The following is a 22,293-nucleotide window of genomic DNA, read 5'->3' on the forward strand; positions in this document are numbered from 1 at the left end:
TACCAGCTCATGCCCACCATTACCATAACATAGAGTAACGGATGAGAAAAGTGCCAAAGTATCAACAACTGAATGCCTGACAAATATGGGCTTATCAACAAGCTCCTTCTGCTATAAAAGATATGTCTGATAATGTAACAACTCATAAGGCATATGGCCTTCCTTGTATCAGTAACTGTTTTCAAAGAGTTGAAAGTAGTACATTTTGTCCTTTTTTTACAGCTAACCGGGGATATGGGATCCAGCCATGGGTTATGACACTCTATGGAAACCATCAGATGGCCCCGGAAATGGCCTATAACCAGGCTCTGTTCAGGACACGCAACATTGTTGGAAGGACCTTCGGCCTGCTGATGGCCAGGTACCGGTGCATTGACAATACAGGTGGACGATTACTAAACTCCCCACAAACAGTCTGCAAAATGATATTGGCATGTGTAATAGTACACAACATATGTGTGCAGACGAATGTCCCCTGGGATGATGAGATCCAATTTTCTGACCAGATGGAGAAGGCAGGGCCAGACTGGCCGTAGCGGGCACCGGGCCACCACGTTTTTGTTACCAGGGGTAGGCAATATCGGCCCCCTGTAAGAAAATTGTCCGAAACTGGCCCTCGCGAGCAGCTCAGCTGCACCTCCCCTCACCCCAGGGGGGGCAGGGCGAGTTGTTTGCCAGGGCCGGTTTTGGTGCCCATTCCGTCCCTGGGAGGAGGATGAGAAGGAGGATGCCCAGGCTCCACACAATTCAAACACAGCAGCAGGTATTCGCAAACATGCACACATAGTGCAATTTGTTTTACATGAAACATGTTTGTCAATGTGCATCATCAACCATGAATGGAGTATCCAACATCTCAATAAATGTCTAAAACCAGTAATTTCCTGTGTGTTCATTATATGTTACCTGGAATATCTAAAATTGCCGACATTGTGTCAACTAGGCTCATCACTCAGAAATGTACACTCATGTAGGATGCCAGGCATATGCCACCATCAGCTGGAAACTATGCATTGTCCATTGTCAAGTGTAATAAGTCACTTGCGCCTATATATATAACATTGGCTTTATACAAAGATAGTACATATGTGAAGGTGACACAATAGTACGAGAGGCCACACTACAGTTTGAAAGGTAACAAGAATTATTGAAAGGTTACAACTCTATTAAAAATTAAAATATTCCAAAGCAAAGTAATGCAGGAGCATCTACAGGGACATTGGTGAACTTAAAACAACTCAATGGAATGAAAGTGGACACATGGGAATCCAACGTCAAAATTCAGCCATGCCAATCATAGCATCAACTTGAAAATTATGTTTGTGCATCTAACATCAAAATTAGGCCATTTTAAAATCAAGGTTCAGTAGAAAATTGACCTTTGAACTTGAAACTTTTTAATTCTGCCACGGTAAAATGAGGTAGCATGATCAACAGGGATATAGGTGAACATAAAATAACTCTGTGGAATGAAAGTGGACCCATCAGTATCCAATGTCAAAATTCAGCAATGCCAAACATGGCAACAGGGACATTGGTGAGATAAAAATGACTCAAAGACAATTATGTAGTTTATAATCTTTTCTTTGTGAAAGTTTACAGCAGAAAATGACGCATTCAGACCAAATGTGGCACTTGAGAAAAAATTATGACAACCCGTAAACATGCATCAGTCGTACTGCATGAAAGACAATGCTTTGTCCAATGTTTAACTGCAGATTCACGTTATAGCTAAGCGGTACGTCAGAAAAGTGTGTCGAAATGACAAACAATTACGCATATGTCAAAAAAGTGTTGCATCCACACAGGGTATGATGTGGTGACCCTGCCATGCTGCAAACCAGGAAGTAGCAAGTCCCTTTCACTTTCTCTTTTACTATCTTTTTGTCTGTGCTTGGTGTAGGAGGTTATAGTTGCTGGACGGAGATTTTGGTGTTGCTTGCAAGTTGTTTTTCTGTCTGTGCATTGTTTATCCTGTCTCTAGTTTGTCAAATTTGGTGTGTTGTTGTATATTGCTAAGTTCTGTGTCGTTTATAAAGGGGGTGTCCGTCTGTTGGACTTGGCCCTTTTTGCAAGGTCATCCCTTTTGCCTTCCTCCTGTATTTTTTCTGACCTGTTGTTGGCTGTTTTATGACTCTGGGCACTTTACCACTGCTGATCAGTGCTAAAGTGCATATGCTCTCCCTATTGTAAATTGATATATGAATTAGTGATTCCATGACTGGCTGGTTTGGTTTACCTGTCAGACCCTAGTACAGTGCACCAGGAGTGCCCAGGGTTTGTAAACCAAATGCTGCTGGTGGGCTTGCAGCACTGGTTGTGCCACCCACAGAAGCAGCCTGTAAAAGTGTGTCTCAGGTCTGTCATTGCAGAGCCTGTGTGCAGTCTGGTACTTCCATGCTGACTGGGCAAGTGCACCCACTTGCCTGTCCCTACACCTTCCTTTTTCAGCATATTGGTCACCCCTATGGTAGGCCCAAGGGCAGGGTGCATTGTAAGTATAAGGTAGGACATGCCCTGGTGTGTGTGGCATGTCCTATTAGTGAATTACAGCCATTTTCGTTTTTCACTATTGCAAGGCTACCTGTTCCCCATAGGCCAGAATGGGCAGTTGGATTATTACATCCTATAATCCTAACTGACTCAGGGAACTAGGTAGAAATTCGAGTTTAGTATGCCTGAACTCAGAATGATAAAATGCATCTTTTAGTGAAGTTGGCTTTAACATTCTGTGTTTGAAAATACCACTTTTAGAAAGTAGGTATTATCTTGTCTAACCATCCAAGCCTGCCTCTGCGAAGTTGTGTATTCCTTGTCTGGAGTTTGAGTGTCAGGGGCTGGGGGATTCCAGGAGATAAGGTGAGTCAGAACAGGGCTGAATAGAAAGATCTGCATGTAAATGGGTGGGAGAAGTTGCACCTGGGCTGTGACTTCCCTCCACAATGCTGGCTCCACCTCCTGTGGTGCGTCTGATGTCTCTGCCCTGCACTGTGAAAGGAAAGAAGGAGTCTTGTCAACAAAGTGCTCCAGAACTGGTTTGGACTAGGCAAAGGCCTCTCTGCCATCAGAGAACAAAGAGAAACTGAGTATAAATATGTGGACCCAAACCCAAGAACTTTAGATCACTTTGGGAAACAAGAAGAAACCTTTGCTGAGGAGAGGAACCAGAGAGACTGAGAAGTGACTATCATTAAGCTGAAGTGCTGCTTGGGGGATTGGTCTGCAGTGGTTGCCGAAACTGTAAAAGAAAGGAAGGAGGAACTTTGTGTGTACTTTCATCAACTTGTAAAGGATCTCCAAGGGCTTGAGAGAGAGCTTGCCTCCTGCTGAAGTCTCAGGAACAACAGACTTCTCCCACCAGCTCCCCAAGAGTTCTTCTGGAAGTGCCTGCTGCTGTGCGAGGCTTTCTGAAGGACTGCGTGTCGCAAGGCGCTGGAAGCGCGACTCATGAAGAAGAAGCGTGTTGCTGCCGCAGCCACTGTCATCGCATCGCCGAAGAAAAGGATCGATGTCGCATCAGACGCCGCCGCATCAACAGAGAAGCGTGTTGACACCGCTGCAGTTGCTGCATCGTTGCCAAAGCGCCTTGCATCGCCAGAGAAGAGGATCGACGTCATATCAGATGCCGCCGCATCACCAAGAAGCATGTCGCAGGGCCTGTCGTGGCTCAGAAGAATCGTTGAGTCATCGCGCAGCCGCCGCATCGTTGCCGAAGCGCCTCGCATCACCAGAGAAGAGGATCGATGTTGCATCTGATGCCGCCGCATCACCGGGAAGCGTGTTGCAGGGCGTGTAGTGGCTCAGAAGAATCGTTGAGTTGCCGCACGGCCGTCGGGCATGCATGCATCGTGTCGCATCAAGAAGTCGCCATTTTTGTCGCATTGTACTGGATCTTCATCGCATCACAGCATTGCGCGCCGCAATGCCACGGAAGCGTAGTAAGAAACCAACGCATCACCTCCCCTCGCATAGAAGAACCGACGCATCCCCTACGCATCAGTAGGGACCCGGCGCATCACCGTTCTTGCGTGTAAGGAACCGACGCATCACGTTCCCTGCAACACTTTCGTTGTATAGCGTTACGCATCCTAAGGTACATTGAACTCAAAGTGTCGCATTTTAACGTCTAAAGAGAACTAAGATAATTCTACTATTTTAAGAACAGTATTGTGGATTTTTGTCGTTTGTGGTCTTGTGTTAAGTCTATATAAAAGATACTTATTTTTAATATACAACTTGTGTGGTGTCCATCTGTAGTGTTGTCACTGAGTTACTGTATGTGTTCACAAATGCTTTACACAATGCCTCTGAAATAAGCATTGTGCCAAGCTACCAAGGGGGTGAGCAGGGGTTATTTTAGGAGTATACCCCCTTACCCTGACTAGACGCAAGGGTCCCTATTTGGTCAAAGGTATCTACCTCTGCCAACTAGAGACCCTCAAATCTATCACCGTCTATATAGGGTATTTTGTATTAGGTTTAGGTGGAAGGGTTAGTATTTATCATAGTTGATTTAATTATGATGTTAGGGAGTGTTTTGTGGTTTTTGGGAAATGCTTGGCAGGTCCAAGAACCTGCGAGAAGGAGTTTGGGGCCCCCTGTGGCTTATTGTGCACTATCTGCCCAACATGATTAGGAGTGAAGGCAGGGTATTACGGGGGTACCCACCACAGGAGAGGCAGTATCATGAAGAGAAGGTGCGGTACCAAGTGAAACATATATTTGATGTTGATAAGAACCTGCACCAGTACACACATCATTGGGCTGACATAGTCAACCGAGAGTAGGATTTCCTGGACCACCTGGGCCTGGAAGTATCTGGAATTGTTGGTAAGTTGCCTCATACAATTACTTTTTGACTGTTTCCTGTTTCTGAAATCAAATGTTGATTTTTTGTAATGGCTTATAGGGGCATATTTGAGCGTTGCATCATAAAATCCAAAATCATATCTAGCAAAAGATCTTGACACCAGGCCCATGGCACCAAGGGAATCATAATGTTAGAAATCCAAGCCATGCAGTGCAGGGGAGGCCCACATATATGAGGTTGGACACATCCAGAATTGCACAGGCAATTCTGTTCAACTACCTGGTAGGACAGAAATGAACCCCCAATTTATTTTTACACCACACAAATTATTCAGGGGCGACCACTTATTAGACCACAGGCCAGAGGTTGCCAAGTGTGTCTGTGCCCCCACCCGTTAATCCAAAACATGGCACTGTCATATAGCCACATCCTCATACCTTGATGAGGCTGTATGTTGCAATAATGAAAAATAAATGTCAATCTAAAATGCACCAGTCATATGTAAGAAGTTAAGTGAATGAGACAAACAAGCATTGGTATAGACCGAAAGCATATTCTTTAGCAAGGAGCATGTATCTAAGAAGGCTCTGGAACTGTCATACTCGGCAGAGTGAGGTCATTTAGGGCCTTATCTACAAGGACAGTGTGACACGGGTGAGTCTAATCCTTAGGTGCATTGGAATTGCAATGGCTTGCACATATTGACAAGGCCACGTCCCAAAAGCTAAAGGAATGGCTGGGGAGGCAGGTATTAGTAATTTTTTTATTTATATATTTTTCCTAAATACCTGTTATACTGCTCATCTCTAAATTACATGAGCAGCACCACGTTATGGCAGACTGCCCTAAGTGTGGTGTTGACAATTAGATGCCGGTGCCGAGCACCAGCAACCAATTAAGTGCCAGTGCTCAGCACCGGAAAGCTCAGGCTCAAATTAAGCACTGATCTTCTGATGGCCTTTTTTTGCGCAACAGGGCCATTCCATTGTTGTTCGTTTTTGGTTTTCCCATGCAAGATTCATGGAATCAGAACCCTCCCCAGATTTTCAAACTGTTGTAGACCAACTAACTTCATATAATTATTATGCCAACCCAGGGGGCATAACTGTGGACTAGCAGTCAGATATATGTTGTTAACTACTAGTATAATACTGTTGTACTGTGTGCTGCCTCATATAGCACATATTGGAAGAGGAAAATGGTATCCATGACTGTCCTTGTGCAGGAAAGAGCCTCTATCATGCACTAAAACCTTCACCTGTGCAACACTAACATCCTTACACCTTGGCACAATGGTGTCTGTGTTGGGACACAGCTCCTGTTTGTGCACTGTTTTAGGGACAAAGGACAGAAATGAGACAAATCTTGTGGATATGTGAATTAACTGCCCTTCTATGGAGATGTACCACAGCACAGCATAAAGGCTTGGTGTGCTGATAAATATTGAACATGAGACCCTATATTGTAGAGTGCACATTGGCACCCAAATCATACTGACTTCTAGCATTTTACAACATTGGCTGAACTAGTCCTTTTTTAGCACTCAGTGCATCTCATTTGTGATGATCCGGAATTTAAATCATTTTGATGCTAGATAACATTCATAAGTCCCTCATGTTTACATCACAAGTGTTCTTTGTGCTACGAAGCCTAAGTACACAAAGTGTCAATGCATATGTGTACACTATGGTTCATATTTACAAGCTCCTATTGCCACTGGAACATCATGTTTAATGATGTTCCTGTGGCGATAGTGGCTGTGCCTAATTTACAAGGTGACGTTAAGCCAATTAATGTGGCTTAATGCTGCCTTGTATATAATGCCCCCTTTCACACAACACTTAGGCGCCAATTAACAGGCACCTCGTGCCGCCGGCATGTCACTTACAATATGCTAAATATTGATGCACAAGCGGCACACTTAGGGGCATCTTTAGAAGAACTGCACCGTAGCATACATTGTTTGATGTTACGGCAGCTTCTTTTTATTGCCTTTTTTACAAGATGCCAATAACTGCAGTTAGCAACAATTTTCCAGCGTAAGCGTGGATTTTCAAGATCGGTGCTTCTGTTAGGAGAACTTAACGAAAATGAGATGCAAGTTAGGCATTCCTGTGAAAAAACTGCTTCTAAAGACACTTTGCGACATTTACAAGGATCTCCCAGTATGCCGATAAGCCCCAGAAACTGCTGCTAAGTTCAATTAGAGACAGTTTTTTAAGACCAGAAAATAGCTGGTCTTAAAATTGGTGCAAAGGCTTGGGCCCACATATAAGATGTCTGGGTGCTGGACAGTGCTGAAAGGAATATTGCTGTGCTGCCCTGCGCCAAAACAAAAGGTCAGGAATGCACCTTATCAATAAGATAGGACGCATTCCTGGGTCTCATTCATGAAAAGTGTTGCATCACCGCGATAAAACAGCGATTGGACACTTTTCACTGCACCCTCCTTGAGACATCATGGCTGCCCCGTATTTACTGTACAGCGCTCAATGTCGCAACCAGTGATAGATACGTCTGGAATCCTGATGTATCTGCCAGCGCTAAAGTCACTCATTGCTGCAGTTGTGACGTATGCAAAAACAACAATTGATGGACAGAATGCAGAATAATGTCATACATTCACCCCAGTACAGAGATCTGGGCCAGTTGTGACGTAAGCATGACGCAACTCTGGCAATGTATGGGGCTAAGCTATCCCTATAGCACTGCGTCACCCTTACGCCTGCCACGAGGCAGCCGTAAGGTTTCGATGCAGTGGCGTCCTAGAATTGTTGCTGTGAAATCTGATAGATTTCACTACACCACTCCTACGAGGCTTTGTTGCATGGGAATGCCCATCCTGCATACATCATACCTGATGCAGGTATAATGTGGCACAGGGCTATACAAGGTCACACATATCCCTAGATGCGTCACTTTGTACATACGGAGCAATGTGGTGCTAAAATCAAGCTGCAAGTATGTCAAGAAAATGATGAACCAGCGGCGCTAATCTGTCAGAAGGGGCTCATGAATAAGTCCCCCTGTATTTTTCACCTATGTTGACACAGAATGGCTGCCATGCGCCAATGCAGGCACTCTTACGGAGTTGATTGATGTTGTGCAAGAAGGCACACCTACCTGCCCCAAACTTATCAGTCCAGGGTATTTCCTCTTTCTCTGTGCACTGCACAATGCTGTCCACATTGAAAAAGTGAAAAAAGAGGCGAAATGAAAACATTTATCCTCATAGTACCTCCCAAACGTCACCCTAGGGGTGGCATTAGATTCTGCTGCATTCCGAAGATTTACAGTATCTCGTAAACCTGGGAATGCTTCAGATTCCAATGGTTTGGCGTGGGTAGTCCCACACTAACACACATTAAATGCCCCTTTCACACTGTTTAGTGTGTGAAAGGGGCACATATTTATAAGGCTATGAAAAGCCACGTAAAATGGCTTTGCATTGCATTGTAAAAATTCTGTGGCACATTGCGCAACAGGACCATCAAAAACATGATGTCACAGCATTGCAAGAGTGCCGCTAGGGTCTCATAAATGAGGCCCTTGGATAATAGAAGAACACCCATAATTTCTCCTTGGCAAGGTCATTGACGCCATGGACCTCCTGCCACGGCAGCTCGGAGCATCAAGGAGACCACCACCACCCCTGACATGCATCGCTCACCTGAACAACTGCTCCATTCCCTTTGGGTGACAACTGGACCTGATCCCTTCTAAGTGCTGACTTCTGTACACCGGAACTTCAGCAACAGGAAGCTGGAGGTCAGGAACCATAGAAAACCAGAGACTCTCCAGAGCTGTCTTGTAGCCGTGGAAGGAGAGACACACAACCTGTCAACCTTAAATTAGGTTATCTGCCGCCTGAGCAATCACATCTGTGGGCTGCATGAACTCCACACCGGATAACCACCTCGCAGTGTAGCCCACGTCACAGCGGAGCGTTCAGGGGAAGTGTTGGGATCCTGTCTCTGAGTGCGATTGTACATCATCGCCGCCGCATGTAGCTCCTTCCGCCTCTCTGGGATAACCTGCTGCATATTTGGGATGACTTGTAGTAGCGGCGGGGATACCTGCTCCTTCTACGCCTCCCAGTACAACTGGCTCCACGAATGACTGCTTGTTGCGCAGACCCTTCACCTTCTGCCCGCAGCACCTGGCAACCAGTACATTGCAGCCAGGTCTAGCCTTGTTCAGCAGCATCAATGATTTGCGTGTCAACATTTGAGATCACTCGTAGCCTTTACGGGTAGAGGAGGGAGTATTTAATGCCCAACTCTCGGAGTCATTGCTTAACCACTAGAGATGAGCTCCTCTGCATCTCCATAGGGAAGTCTGGGAATAAAATAACTGCGGCGTTATTCACTTTCACCTCCCCCAGATAGCTCCCTCATGACAGTGTCACGATCCCTGTAGGAGGTAGAAGGAAAGTGTCTAGGACCTGTCCCCAGCAGCGGCCGGCTCACCGGCACTACATGGACCTGCTCCACAACAAAGAATGGGGAGAGTGCACCTGCTGGCAGTAGGTCACCAACAATGTCTGTATATGCCACTGCATCAGCCCCTTCTGCTCCCTCAGGCAGACCAAAACCCTCACGTTGTTATGCTGGGAGCAGCACTCCACATCCTCTGCTGTTCTTGCAAGTGACTTCACAAGTGCCATTAGCGGCTACTTATAACCTATAGCCACTGAAAGAAGAACATTCTCCCAGAGCCAGAAGGGCGGAGAGGGGTACCTGGTGGGGATACATCCTCCCAAGTTAAACGCAATGTTACTATAAGCACCCTACTTACAAAAAGTGGGGGGATACCAGGAACCACAGGAGGAATTTTAATCTTTAAACCCCCTGGCCATATTCTTCTAAGTGCTCCCCAAAATATGGTTGAGCCCACCCTGACCAGTCAGGGTGAACCAGATGATGAAGCATGACACTACTAGAGTGTGTGAGGGTTACTTAACAAAAAGGATTTGCTTCTTTCCCACTAGTAAGTGGCTGACACCCAGCGTGCTTCTTTCTTCCCAACCAATTGTTATGGTAAGTGGGGTACTTATAGTGACATTCCATTAGCTGCTACACCTCCAATGCTGTGCTCAGGGTACTCAGGGGACTTTGCCTAGTTCTTGCTCAATGTCATGTACCTTGTAAGTCAGCTTGTGATGATCTATGCACTCCTGGATGAAGTCAACAGTGATTTTGTCTATGCGGCCCGTAAAGGAAGTGCCCGTCTGTTTGAGGGAGGTACCCACTGCGAGTACAGAGTCTGGTTTGGAGTTCAGGCTGTCCACTGTCACCTGCCCCAGCAGCCAGCGATCACCAGCCTATTGGTTCACTGACACGGAGGAGCAGCCAAATGTCACCACCACCCCCGTCCGCAGGTGGCCATTGCTGCGCCAGACACCTAGGCACTATGTATGACATGTGTTGCAGTACAGTGTGGCCAGCCGGTGCCTCTCCTCCAGTAAGGTGTATGCTAGCGAGGAATCTTTGCTCGGGCAGCGCCAATGGAAATCCCCCGTACACCCAAGAGTTTAATACCAGGGGGTAAGGAAAGGATGCACCACATGGTCGCCTCCTCCCATCTAACAGTGGCGACCAGATTCCATATTCCCCAGTGCTCCAGTGAGTGACAGGAGATCAAGCTGTGCGCCCAAGGGCCTGGGTCTGGGCCCGAAACGACTCCCGTGCCCCTGGCACCCGCAGCCACCAACGGCCAATATCAGCGACTAGAGCCAGTGAGTCCCCCACCAGTCTTGTGCAGTGCCCTTGGTGATGTATTTCAGCTGCAGTGCAGGGATTGCTCAGGGCATGCTGTGTGCCACCCACAGGCACTGGGCCTGGGACCAACTCGACTACCGGGCCTCCTCCGCTCTGCGTCCCAACTTCTCTTCACCTGGACATTGACACCAAGGCTAAATTCGCTGCGCTCTCTCCAAATCTGTGACTCAGCCAGCAGGAGCCTCAGCGAGGTGGTATTTCAAAAGCCTGGGTACAGCAGTCGCCGCATAGTCTGCAGGGGAACCTCCCAATGCAGGTGATGCAACAGGGCCCCCTTCAGCATTAAGTTGAAGTGCCCCTGCCACACAAGATTGGAGCAGCTCAGGGGCCTCATCCTCCACAGGGTCCTGGCAGCACCACATCCTCTGGCCTGTGATGCAGAAAGGCATGGCCCACCATTGGCAATCTACTCCGTGCACCACAGTGTAGTGGTGGTGCATGTTATGCAATGTAGACCTCCCTATTTTGGTGCGAGGAGAGCCTCTACCGATCACAGCTCCAAGCGGTGCCAGGTGAGCTTCTCACACTGGTCAGCAACGTGTCTCCATGTGACCTGTCAGACTTTACCACCAGGTAAGGGCGATCACCGATGCCTCAATGTATACTGCCACAGCCCACAGGCTTGGGCCCGACACAGCCCGCCTCTACCGTCAGGCCACGATGACTGCACAGCACCGCCGCCTCCCACTCCGGGTCCCAGACGCAGACCCAGCAAGGCCTCCGGTCACCGGAGACTGTCCGCTCTTCCAGGCATGGGCTGCCATGATGTCGCACCTCTTTTCATAAATGAGGCCCCGATTCTGCATTTCCTCTTCCCCTGGGACTCTGGCTGGTCATCCTGGTTGTTGGGGGTTTGGTGGGGTTGTTGTCCTGTGCTGAACTTGGCCCTGGCTGCTCCATTCAGCACTCCATTGTTTTCCTTTTATTTTTTTGTTAGAGGTGTATTTATAAGCTATTTTTGCCTCTAGAGGCTGAAAAGCGACGTTGGGCTTACTAACGTGAATTTTTGTTGCCGCTAATAGGCCTTTCGTCTCTTTTCTCTTGCTAACGCCAACATTTTTATTCACTTTACGCTAGTGTTAGCGGCAGTTTTCGACGCGGCTAGCTGATACTATTGCCATGTAGTGATGCATTGTAAAACTGTCGATAACAGGGCGATAGCTTTCGGCGATAGACAGCAGTAAAAAAATTGCTGCTAACGCAAACACTGGTTAGCAGCAATTCTTGTAAATATACCCCTTAGTGTGAAAGGGGTGGGTAATGAGTTTATGGTGACTGTCATTTCATTGTAACTGACAACTGTTCTGATAGAATGTTTCTGCATACATGCTTTGCTCAGAGATATGCCAGAAGCATCAGCATTTTAGGTAGTAAAGTTGCAACTCACATGTACATTGGTCACTAAAGGAGGCCCTATTTCAATGTGCTCATGGCTGACTGAATTGTGCGCTACTTCATGATTATGAATCTATGCATTCACACATGTATATCCTTTGAGGTGCTGTGCTAATGCAGTGCACCATCACCTGCACCAAATAACGTTTGGCCTCACTTATGAGGGCCCTTGCGGCATATGTGTGCTCCCAGAAAGTTATTTCTTTGGACATTCCAGTAGGGCAATGTTCAGTGGCATATTTAGAAGGCCCCGTAAAGCCACTTTATGCTGCTTTTCATTCTCAGGTAAATATGTGCCTCCTTCACGCAGCACACTGCGTGAAAGGGGAGATCCATGTGTGTTGCTGGGGTTGTTTCTACGCAACACCGTTAGAATCAGAAGCATTCCAAGATTTTCAAAACACGTGTGCAGGGGTGCCTGTGTTGGCGTATGGCAGTGCTTTGTGTGCCAGCGCAGGGGAATAGGACAAGAATGTGCCATATCTTATAGATACAGCAAATTTCTGCCCGCATGTTTTGCTACAGTGCGGGGCATCAAGACCCCTAGCCACACAGCCCTGTGCCCAAACCACATTAATGAGGCACTATATGGACAAAATATACACAGTGTCTGTTAGAAATGGGGGTCTCCAGTTGGCAAGGGTTTGCACCTTTGTCCAAATAGGGACCCATCTTCCTAGTCAGGATAAGAGAGTTACCCTCCTAAAATAACCCCCACTCACCCCGGTGGTAGCTTGGCACGAGCAGTCAGGCTCACCTTAGAGGCAGTGTGTAAAGCATTTGCACATAACCAACAGTAATACAGTGTAAGCACTACAAAAGGACACCACACCAGTTTAGAAACAAATTCAATATTTTTATATACTTAAGAGAATACCAAAAACAATACAAATCCACAATACAGTACTTAAAAATCTATAGTTATCAAAATATGCTTGAAAAACAGTTCCTTGATATCTATAGTTCCGTCCGGGGCTGTCACGGCATAGTGAGCAAACAAATACAAACAGTTCTGGCTGACTGCAGCACCACGGGCCAGCTAGGGTGTCAGGAAGACCCGCGAACAGTACCTTTTGGAAATGCAGGGCTTTGGTGACCTCTCGTTGAGCTTCCCATAGCACGGCGTCTGCAGACGTCGGTTTCGGAGGTCGGTGCAGGAGTCGTCGGGCCCTTGAAGTCACACGTGTTGCAGATCGAACTCCTCTCTGTTGAAGTCAGGAGTGCTGGGGTCGGCAGGCGTCGGGTGCTGCGGTGCAAAGTGCAGTGGTGCAGCGTGCGGTGCCCTCAGGTCACGGTGCGAGCAGTGGCTCGGTGGCAGCGTCATATGGCGTCGTCTGTGAGACCAGGGTCGTGGTGTGAGGTGAATGCGGGGCTTGTTGCGGTGCTGGCAGGTTACGGTGCAAGCAGTGGCGTCGTCAATGCTGAAGCGCTGTCGTCGGCTGACGAATTGGAGTCGATGGCACCGGCATCGGTAGGCTAAGGCTGCAGCATGGGATGAGGGTGGTGCGTCATGTAACTTTACGAGCGGTGCCCTCGAACCACGGTGCAAGCAGCGGCATAGATTTTGGCGTGGAGCGGCATCGTCTGGGAGGCCAGGGCATCGTCGTGATGAGGCGGTGCGGAGTGCGGTGCCCACAGGTCACGGTGCGAGCAGCTGCTCGGTGGAAGCATCAGCAGGCGTCGTCGGTGAGAGCCGGGTCGCGGTGCGGCATTGTGGCGGTGCCCTCTGCGGTGCCGTCAGGACACAGAGTCGGCAGCGTCGTCGTCCATGTCGTCCGGTTGCTTTTTCTTCCGTTGCAGCACAAAACACACAGTTCCCAGTGCTGAGGGCAGAAGAGCTTGAAGTCTTTGCTGTTCCTGAGACTTCTTGAACAGGGGGCAAGCTCTACCTCAAGGCCTTGGAGAAACTCACAAAAGTAAATTGTAGAAAGTTCAGTCCATTCCTTCCACTGCCCAAGACAGAGGCAACCACTGCAGGCCAACACAGCAAAGCACACAGCAAAGTGGTGGTTCCTCCTCACAGCTTCTCCAGCTCTTCTTCTTGGTCCAAAAGAGTTCTGGGGTCTGGGCCCCAATATTTATTTCAAAGTCCTTTGATCTCTTAGGCAGAGAGTGTCTGTGCCCAGCCGAAACCAGTTCTGCCTTCTCTGGTGTCGCTTCCTGGCAGGAGGTGGAGACGGCATGATCAGAGGCACACCAGATCCATTCAGGTGCAAGGAAATCTCCTCCCCCTACTCTAAATGCAGCCCAGGTCTATTCAGCCCTTTCCTGACCCACCTAGACTATCCGGAGACACTCCTGCTCCCCAGCCTCTGTCATCCCAAACCCAGACAGTTAATCCACAAAACCAGCAGTGGCACGCTGGATGGTTAGCCAAGAAAATATCTACTTTCTAAAAGTGGTGTTTTCAGACACAGATTGTAAAAATCACCGTCACTGAAAGATGCATCTCTAGATTCTGAGTTATGGCATACTAAACTTCATTTTCCTGCCTAGTTCCCAGGGCCACTTATGTTTATAAGATGTTATAAACAAACTCCCCATTCTGTCCTATGGGGAACAAGTAGCCTTGCAATACTGAAAACCGAAATTGGCAGTAATTCACTACCAGGGCATGCCACACACACCAGGGCATGTACTACCTTTCACACACACACTGCACCCTGCCAACAGTTGTACCTTGGGCCTACATTAGGGGTGACTGACATGTAAGAAAAGGGAAGGTTAGGGCCTGGCAAGTGGGTGCACTTGCCAAGTCGACATGGCAGTACCAGACTGCACACAGGCTCTGCAATGGCAGGCCGGAGTTACATTTACAGGCTGTTTGGGTGGGTGGCACAATCCAGTGCTGCAGCCCACCAACAGCATTTGATTTACAGGCCCTGGCACATGCAGTGCTCTTTACTTGGGACTGACACATAAATCAAACAGGCCAATCATGGAAACACCAATCCACAACACATTTTACCACAGGAGCACTTGCACTTTACCTCTGATCAGCAGTGAGAAAAGTGTGCAGAAACACTAAGCCAGCACAAACAGAGTCAAAACCGGGAGGTTTGAAAGCAAAAACTCAGGGGAAACACGCCAAAAGATGCAAAGTCTAACACATATTGCCTCCAGCTGAAAGTAGGAAGAACTACCCACCCTCCTGGGAGTTCTCTTCATTAAGGTGGAAGAACCTGGACAGGTCATCTGCATTGGCATGTTCTGTGCCAGGACGGTATTCCACCGTAAAGTCCATTCCCTGTAGGGAGATGGACCACCTCAGCAGCTTTGGCTTCTCACCCCTCATTTGCATTAACCATCTGAGGGGCCTGTGGTCTGTCTGAACCTGGAAGTGAGTCCCAAACAGGTAGGGCCTTAGCTTCTTCAGTACCCAGACTACAGCGAAAGCTTCAGTTTCTAAGGCACTCCACCTCTGTTCCCTGGGGAGTAGTCTCCCTCTAAGGAAGACTACAGGCTGGTCTAGGCCCTCTTCGTTCAGTTGTGAGAGCACAGCTCCCACACTGTGCTCTGAAGCGCCAGACTGCACAACAAATTCCTTGGAGAAGTCGGGCGCCTTGAGCACGGGCGGCATCAAAAGCCTTCTGGCAGGACTCAGTCCCGATCACCTTCCGGAGCTGCTCCCTGTAAGTCAGCTCTGTTAAGGGGGCAACAATGGTGCCATACCCCTTAACAAACCTCCTGTAGTACCCAGTGAGACCTAAGAAGGCTCTCACCTCTGTCTGGGTCTTGGGGAGCTCCCAAGCCAGAATGGTGTCAATCTTGGTTTGTAGGGGCACCACCTGGCTGCTTCCTACCTGGTGTTCCAAGTATACCACGGAACCCTGCCTGATCTGGCACTTACCTGCCTTGATCATGAGGCCTGCCCTCTGCAGATCCCTCAACACTTCACCGGGGTGCTGCAAGGGTTCTTCCCAGCTGGAACTGAACACTGTGATGTCATCCAGGTAGGCAGCACTGAAATCCTCCAGCCCAGCCAACACCTGGTTGACCAACCTCTGAAAGGTGGCAGGGGCATTCTTCAACCCAAAGGGCATCACCCGAAACTGGTAATGTCCTTCTGGGGTTGAGAATGCTGACCTCTCCTTGGCCCGATCGGTTAAGGCAATCTGCCAGCACCCAGACGTCAAATCAAATGTGCTGAGGAACTTGGCAGCTCCCAACCGATCAATGAGCTCATCAGCTCTGGGGATGGGGTGCGTGTCAGTCCTGGTGGGAGCATTGAGCCCACGGTAGTCCACACAAAACTGCACTTCTGAAGTGGCACCGGGTGCAGCAGCCTTTGGGACCAACACCACTGGGCTGGCCCAAGGATTGTTGGAAGGCTCGATCATCCCTAACGCCAACATCTTATAGACCTCCTCTTTGATGCTGACCCTGACTCGGTCAGTCAACCTATAAATGCTGTGCTTCACACGAGGGCTGTCAATCAATCAATAGATGCTTTATTCGATTTTAAAAAATAATAAAATTATAAAAGCACAGAATTCAATAAAATCCGATCATCTAAAAAAAATTACATTAAAATATCATATCAAAATACAGCTATTCCAATTATACATGATTTTACCTAAGGGTTAACAAGTTAAAGTTCTTCTTTTCCTCATTATACTCTTCAAGAGTCCCGTCATGGCTCCTATACAGTACACATTATCTAACAATTTCAGAAAAAGAAATGCCGGACGACGTTGCTGCCAGCCTCCCTGCTTTAAAATAGGCTTAATCCATCTAGCTCTTTCTTTAACATAAAATTTACAGAATAAAACGACGTGCATTGTAGATTGTGAAGCAATGTTGTCGCAGGGACAAAGGCAGAGTTTCCTAGACCAGTCATTTACAGTGGGAAAAGAAACCAGGCGATGGAAACAATCAAATCTGAGCCTTGTCAATATGTATCTATCAAACTCCTGTAGACAGCATACTAAATAGAGCTGGATGGAGTAGCTAGACAGGCTCAGTTGATGTAGGATCACAGAGTTTTTGCTTATCTCTACCATTAGTCTAAGAGACTCAAAGTGCTGTAAGCATAAGGATTTAAGGTCCTTTCTCGGTAAAGTGCACATAGTTTCAGGGTTAGAATAAAAATCAGGTCTACATAAGTCTTGCGATAAATTGCTTATATAGTTTAACCAAGGAATTTTTTTGGCCTGATCTAATCCCATGGAATCTTTTATGATCTTGCGGTTCAGATCTAAGCTAGAAGAGGTCCAAATCCTATGCCAAAGTAAAATTGGTTGAATTTTAATCAGGTCGGAGATATGGGTGATACCCAGTTCGTTATGACAATTAAAAATGGAGGAACTCGGGGGGAGGAGCTTAGCGCGTGATCAAGATGGCCGCGTGAGCCTAGAGCTCCCGAGACCCTCGCTCCCTCCGGCAGATATCCTGTCTATTATCCTGCTTTTGACGCCCGGAATATTGGAGGGGAGCCGTTGCTGAGGCGAGAGCCGCTGTCCGGATCGAAATCGCCCACCGGAGACCGAAGTTGTACTGCCTGGAAGTTTGTGGCCTACTCCCCGGAAGGTGCCCGGGACTCGCGTTGGCACAGTGCCCGTGCACTAATTGAACAACAGCGGCCGTGCGAGGGGCGAGTCGTCGGAAGGAAGGTGTCCTCACTTTCACTTTCACTTTCGCTTTCCTGTCTCCACCGCGCCCGGGCCTGGGCGTGGGTAGCGCCAGTCACTGGTTGCATGGTTGTCCACTCTGTATGGGCAAGGAGATTGTCTCCGCGGCAGATTGCGATGTCGAGCAAATCGGACGCCGAAAAACAGAAGCCCAAGAGTACCAGGCGGGGAGGCTACACCCAGACTAACAACATGGACCGCTATGCCCACCAGAAGGGGTCTCCGGGCGGATCGGGACAGACACTGGAGGCCTTGAAGGACGTGTCGCCCCCCTCCGCGGAACCAACCCTGCAAGATATCATGGGGGCCATTGAGGGGATGAAGTCCTCTATCGGGCAACAATTTGAGACCCTGGCGCATAAAGTGGACGCCATATCGATCGACGTCAATCTGATTCGGGCAGACCTGGGGAAAACTAATGAGCGGGTTCAGTCCTTGGACCTCAAGACTGCAGGCCTCCTGGGCGACGTCTCCGGCCTTCAGCTGGAAGTCCGTACCTTGCGGACTGCAAATGATCACTTTGCCCGACGGTTGGAAGAGTTCGAAGGCCGTGCAAGGCGCAATAACGTGCGCATTATTGGGGTCCCGGAAAATTCGGAGGAACAGTCGGTGGACCTGTTTGTGGAGGACCTGGTGGTGAACCATCTGGCGCCCAAAGGCCTTAGTAAGTTCTTTACTGTTGAGCGGGCCCACAGAGTCCCTGGCGGGAGGCCCAAGGTGGGGGCCCCTCCGAGGCCAATTGTCGCCAGGATCTTTAACTTCAGGGACCGAGATGCCATTCTGCAAGCATCACGGGTGTCCGGCCCGACGCTATTCCAGAACACCACTGTAAGTTTCTATCCGGACTTTACCCAGATGGTGCAGAAGCAACGACAAGGCTTCCTGGCGGTCAAGAGAAGGCTACGAGAGATGGGACTGAAATATGCCATGCTCTTCCCGGCCAGGTTGCGTGTGGTGTTCGAAGAGCGGACTTTCTTTTTTGAATCACCGGACATGGTCGGAGATTGGCTGGACACATTGCCCCAAGGACGGACTAGCGTGGAACGCTCCGGTGGAGCAGACGGTGGCGGTGATGAACAATGAGCCAGGACTTAAGTACTAGATCTCCGGTTCCCCCGGGAGGGTGACAGTCCGGGGGTAGCAGGGGCAGTATGGGAGCTTTTTCCTCCTCTGGGGTTCTTTTTGTAGATTAGTCATTGTATGGGGCGACAGGCACACTGCAAGTTGGGGGGCATTTTAGAGCTTACGCAGGGGTGCAGGGTGGGGGGTGGATTGGGGTTGTTGTTGGGGTTGTTGTTGTTTTTGGTTATGCAAGGCGTAAGGATGCAAGCTTCTGTGACTCTAGTGCGGTTCCACGCCGGGGGTGGTGGTCTCCTTACATGTTGGGATGGGGGGTAGGGGCTTAAAAATACTCAGTTGGAATGTAAATGGCTTGGGGGATCGTATTAAGCGTGGGATTGTCCTGCAATTTCTGAAGCGATGTACCCCTGATATTGTCTTATTGCAAGAGACGCACTTGATTGGTAACACGTGCTATGCACTCAACAGGAAAGGCTACAAATTTGTCGCACACTCCGGGTTTTCCTCGGGGTCTAGAGGGGCTGGAATACTTGTCAGGTCCCTCTGCCATTCGAGGTCGACTCCACTACTGTTGATGATAGGGGACGCTTTGCGGCTGTAGCGGGGAGGTGGGAGGGCAGGACGCTGGTCCTGGTGTTGGTTTATGTCCCTCCTGCACTGCAACCTTCCACACTTGCGGACTTAGAGAGGACTTTGTTGGATCTCCCAGAGGGAATGTTGGTGGTGGGTGGCGACTTCAATGCGGTTGGCTCCGGATTGCTTGACAGACACCCGCCAAGGAGCTCGGGGGGGGCTCAGAAGTGGCTTCCGGACTTTGTAGATACCCTTGGTCTGGTTGATTGTTGGAGACTGCTGCATCCCACACAGCGGCAATACACTTTCCACTCCGGGGCGCATGGCAGTCTCTCCAGAATTGATTATGTGCTTACCCTAGCTGCACACGCCTCCTTTGTCTCTGAGGCCAGGCACATGGCACGGGGTATTTCTGACCATTCGCCGGTGTGGATCTGTATGGATGTTGGTAGAGGAGTGGGGGGTAGGGTGGCCCCAATTAACCCGTGGTATTTCAGGGACCCTACGACTCGTAGTGCGGTGCTGAAGGCGGTCGATCGTTATTTCCAGGAAAATCTCGGCTCGGTCACGTCGGCGGTGTCTTTGTGGGAAGCGTTCAAAACAGTGCTTAGGGGAGAGGCCCTCTCCTTGATAGCAGCGGCCAAGCGTCGGCGAGACGCGGAGGTCGCCCAGATTGAGGCGGAGATCGCGGATCTGGAGCTGGCATTGGAGGGCGAGATCACGGCGGCGGCGCTGCACAATTTGACCCTTAAGCAGTCGGAGTACAAGGCCCTTGTGACGGACGCGGCCAAAGCCTTGAGTAGGGAACAGCGGGGCCGTCTGTACGACGTCGGGGACAAGGCCGGGAAGTTAATCGCGTGGCTGGATAAAAAGGAGCGGGTCAATCGTGTTGTGCCAGACCTCGTGACGGAGGATGGCGTCGTTGTCGCGGAGCCGGATGGCATAGTCCAGTGCTTTGCGGATTACTTCCACACGGTCTATACCTCCGTGTCGGACAGGCCAGTGGGGGATTCGTGTGAACTCCTGCGTGATCTTGCTTTGCCTTGCCTTTCCGACATAGACAGAGACGATCTTGATGGCGATATCACAGTCGACGAAATCGCGGGGGCTATCCGTTCATTGCGTCCGGGCAAGGCTTCGGGCCCGAATGGCCTGCCAATTGAGTTCTACAAACTCCGGCCGGATAAGATCGCTCCGCATTTGCGAGCTATGTTCGTGGAGGCTCGGGAGACGGGATGCCTCCCACTCGACCAGCGCCTGGCAACAATCGTGGTCATACATAAAGATGGTAAGCCCAGGAACAGGTGCAGCTCATATAGGCCGATCTCGCTCCTTAATGCCGAGCCGAAGATCCTCGCTAAGATCCTCGCTAACCGTTTGGTCAGGGTGATCGGTGATCTGATCCACCCTGACCAATCCGGTTTCATCCCGCATCGTAACACCGCGTTGAACCTTAGGCGCATCCACGGAGTGATCGCAAGGGTGGGGACGATGCGGGAGCCAGCCATTGTGGCAGCGCTCGACGCAACGATGGCTTTCGATACGGTAGAGTGGGCATACCTGTGGGCTGCGCTTGCGAAATTCGGCTTCGGACCCGGATTTGTGGGCTGGGTGAGACTATTATATGAAGGACCTCTCGCTAAAGTCGCGGTCAACGGTAGGGCGTCCCGTCCCTTCGGGCTGGGGAGGGGTACCAGGCAGGGCTGTCCTCTGTCGCCGCTGTTGTTTGCTCTTGCTCTCGAGCCGCTGGCGGCCTGGATACGATGGCACCCAGATGTGAGGGGGATTCGCTGGTCACCTGACCACGAGGACCGCATCTCCCTTTATGCCGATGATATCCTGCTCTATCTCACTTCACCCCGGAAGTCCCTCATAGTTGTCTGCGACATTTTGACTTCCTTCGGGAGGAATTCGGGACTAACCATTAACTGGGGGAAGTCATATCTGTATGCCCTGTGTGGAGACGTCCCGGTTCCCCCGCGGAATTGCCCGATCCAGATCGCCTGGGAGGGTTTCATGTATCTTGGGATTTATATCTCTGCCGACCCAACGGTACGGTACGAGAGGAACCTGGTCCCTCCGTTGGCGCGCCTGCGGCGGGAGGTGGCGGGCTGGCGGCGGCTGCCGCTTTCCCTCCTTGGCCGTGCTGTGCTATTCAAAATGATGTCTCTTCCCCGTTTTCTCTATGCCCTGCAGAACACCCAGGAGCTGGTTCCGGCCAGCTACTTTCGGGAGGTTGAGAGTCTCCAGCGCTCGCTGCTGTGGGACGGCCGTCCGCGTATAGCGATAGCAAAACTAACTCTTCCTTGGTACGATGGGGGTATCGCGCTTCCCGACATCAGAAGATACTATTGGGCCTCCTAACTGAGTGCGATCAATCATGGAGTCTACGGCCCGGCGCTTAGCCCCGGCTTTGCTATGGACCGGTGGTTGCTGCGTGGGGGTGGCTACTATAGAGCACTTTACTCGAGGCCCCCGGCTGGGTCCCTCACGGGGCCGACCGGGGTGGCGGTGAACGTGTGGAAGACAGTCACAAACTCGTTGGGCTGGAAAGATAGGCTCACCCTCGCCACTCCGTTGTATGACTCCGATATGCTGGGGAAACTTTGGCACTCTAAGGGATTCGAGAAATGGGATCTGATTGGCATCTCCAGGGTGGGGGACCTGCTGGCCAAGGGGCGGATTAAGTCGTTTGACGAGCTACGGACGGAATATGCGCTGGAGGGCACGGAATATTTCCGGTATGCGCAGGTGCGCCATGCGCTGCGGTCGGTCCTCGTTGAGGGGGAAAAGTTGCCTGAGTCCTCTCCCTTGGAGGACCGGATCCTGGACGGCCATATGCCGGAGAGCACAATCTCCCTAATCTACAAAAAGCTTGTGAACGTCCGGACCGACCTCCTCCTGGGGGTGCGGGATCAGTGGACTAGGGACGGCCTTGAGCTGGACGATGAGGATTGGCAATACGCCGTCTCCTCTCCTAAGGAGGTCGCGATCCCCGCCAGACTACGGCTGGTCCAGCTTAAGA

This window comes from Triturus cristatus, chromosome 11 (assembly GCF_964204655.1).
Source record: "Triturus cristatus chromosome 11, aTriCri1.1, whole genome shotgun sequence".
Taxonomy (NCBI): Eukaryota; Metazoa; Chordata; class Amphibia; order Caudata; family Salamandridae; genus Triturus; species Triturus cristatus.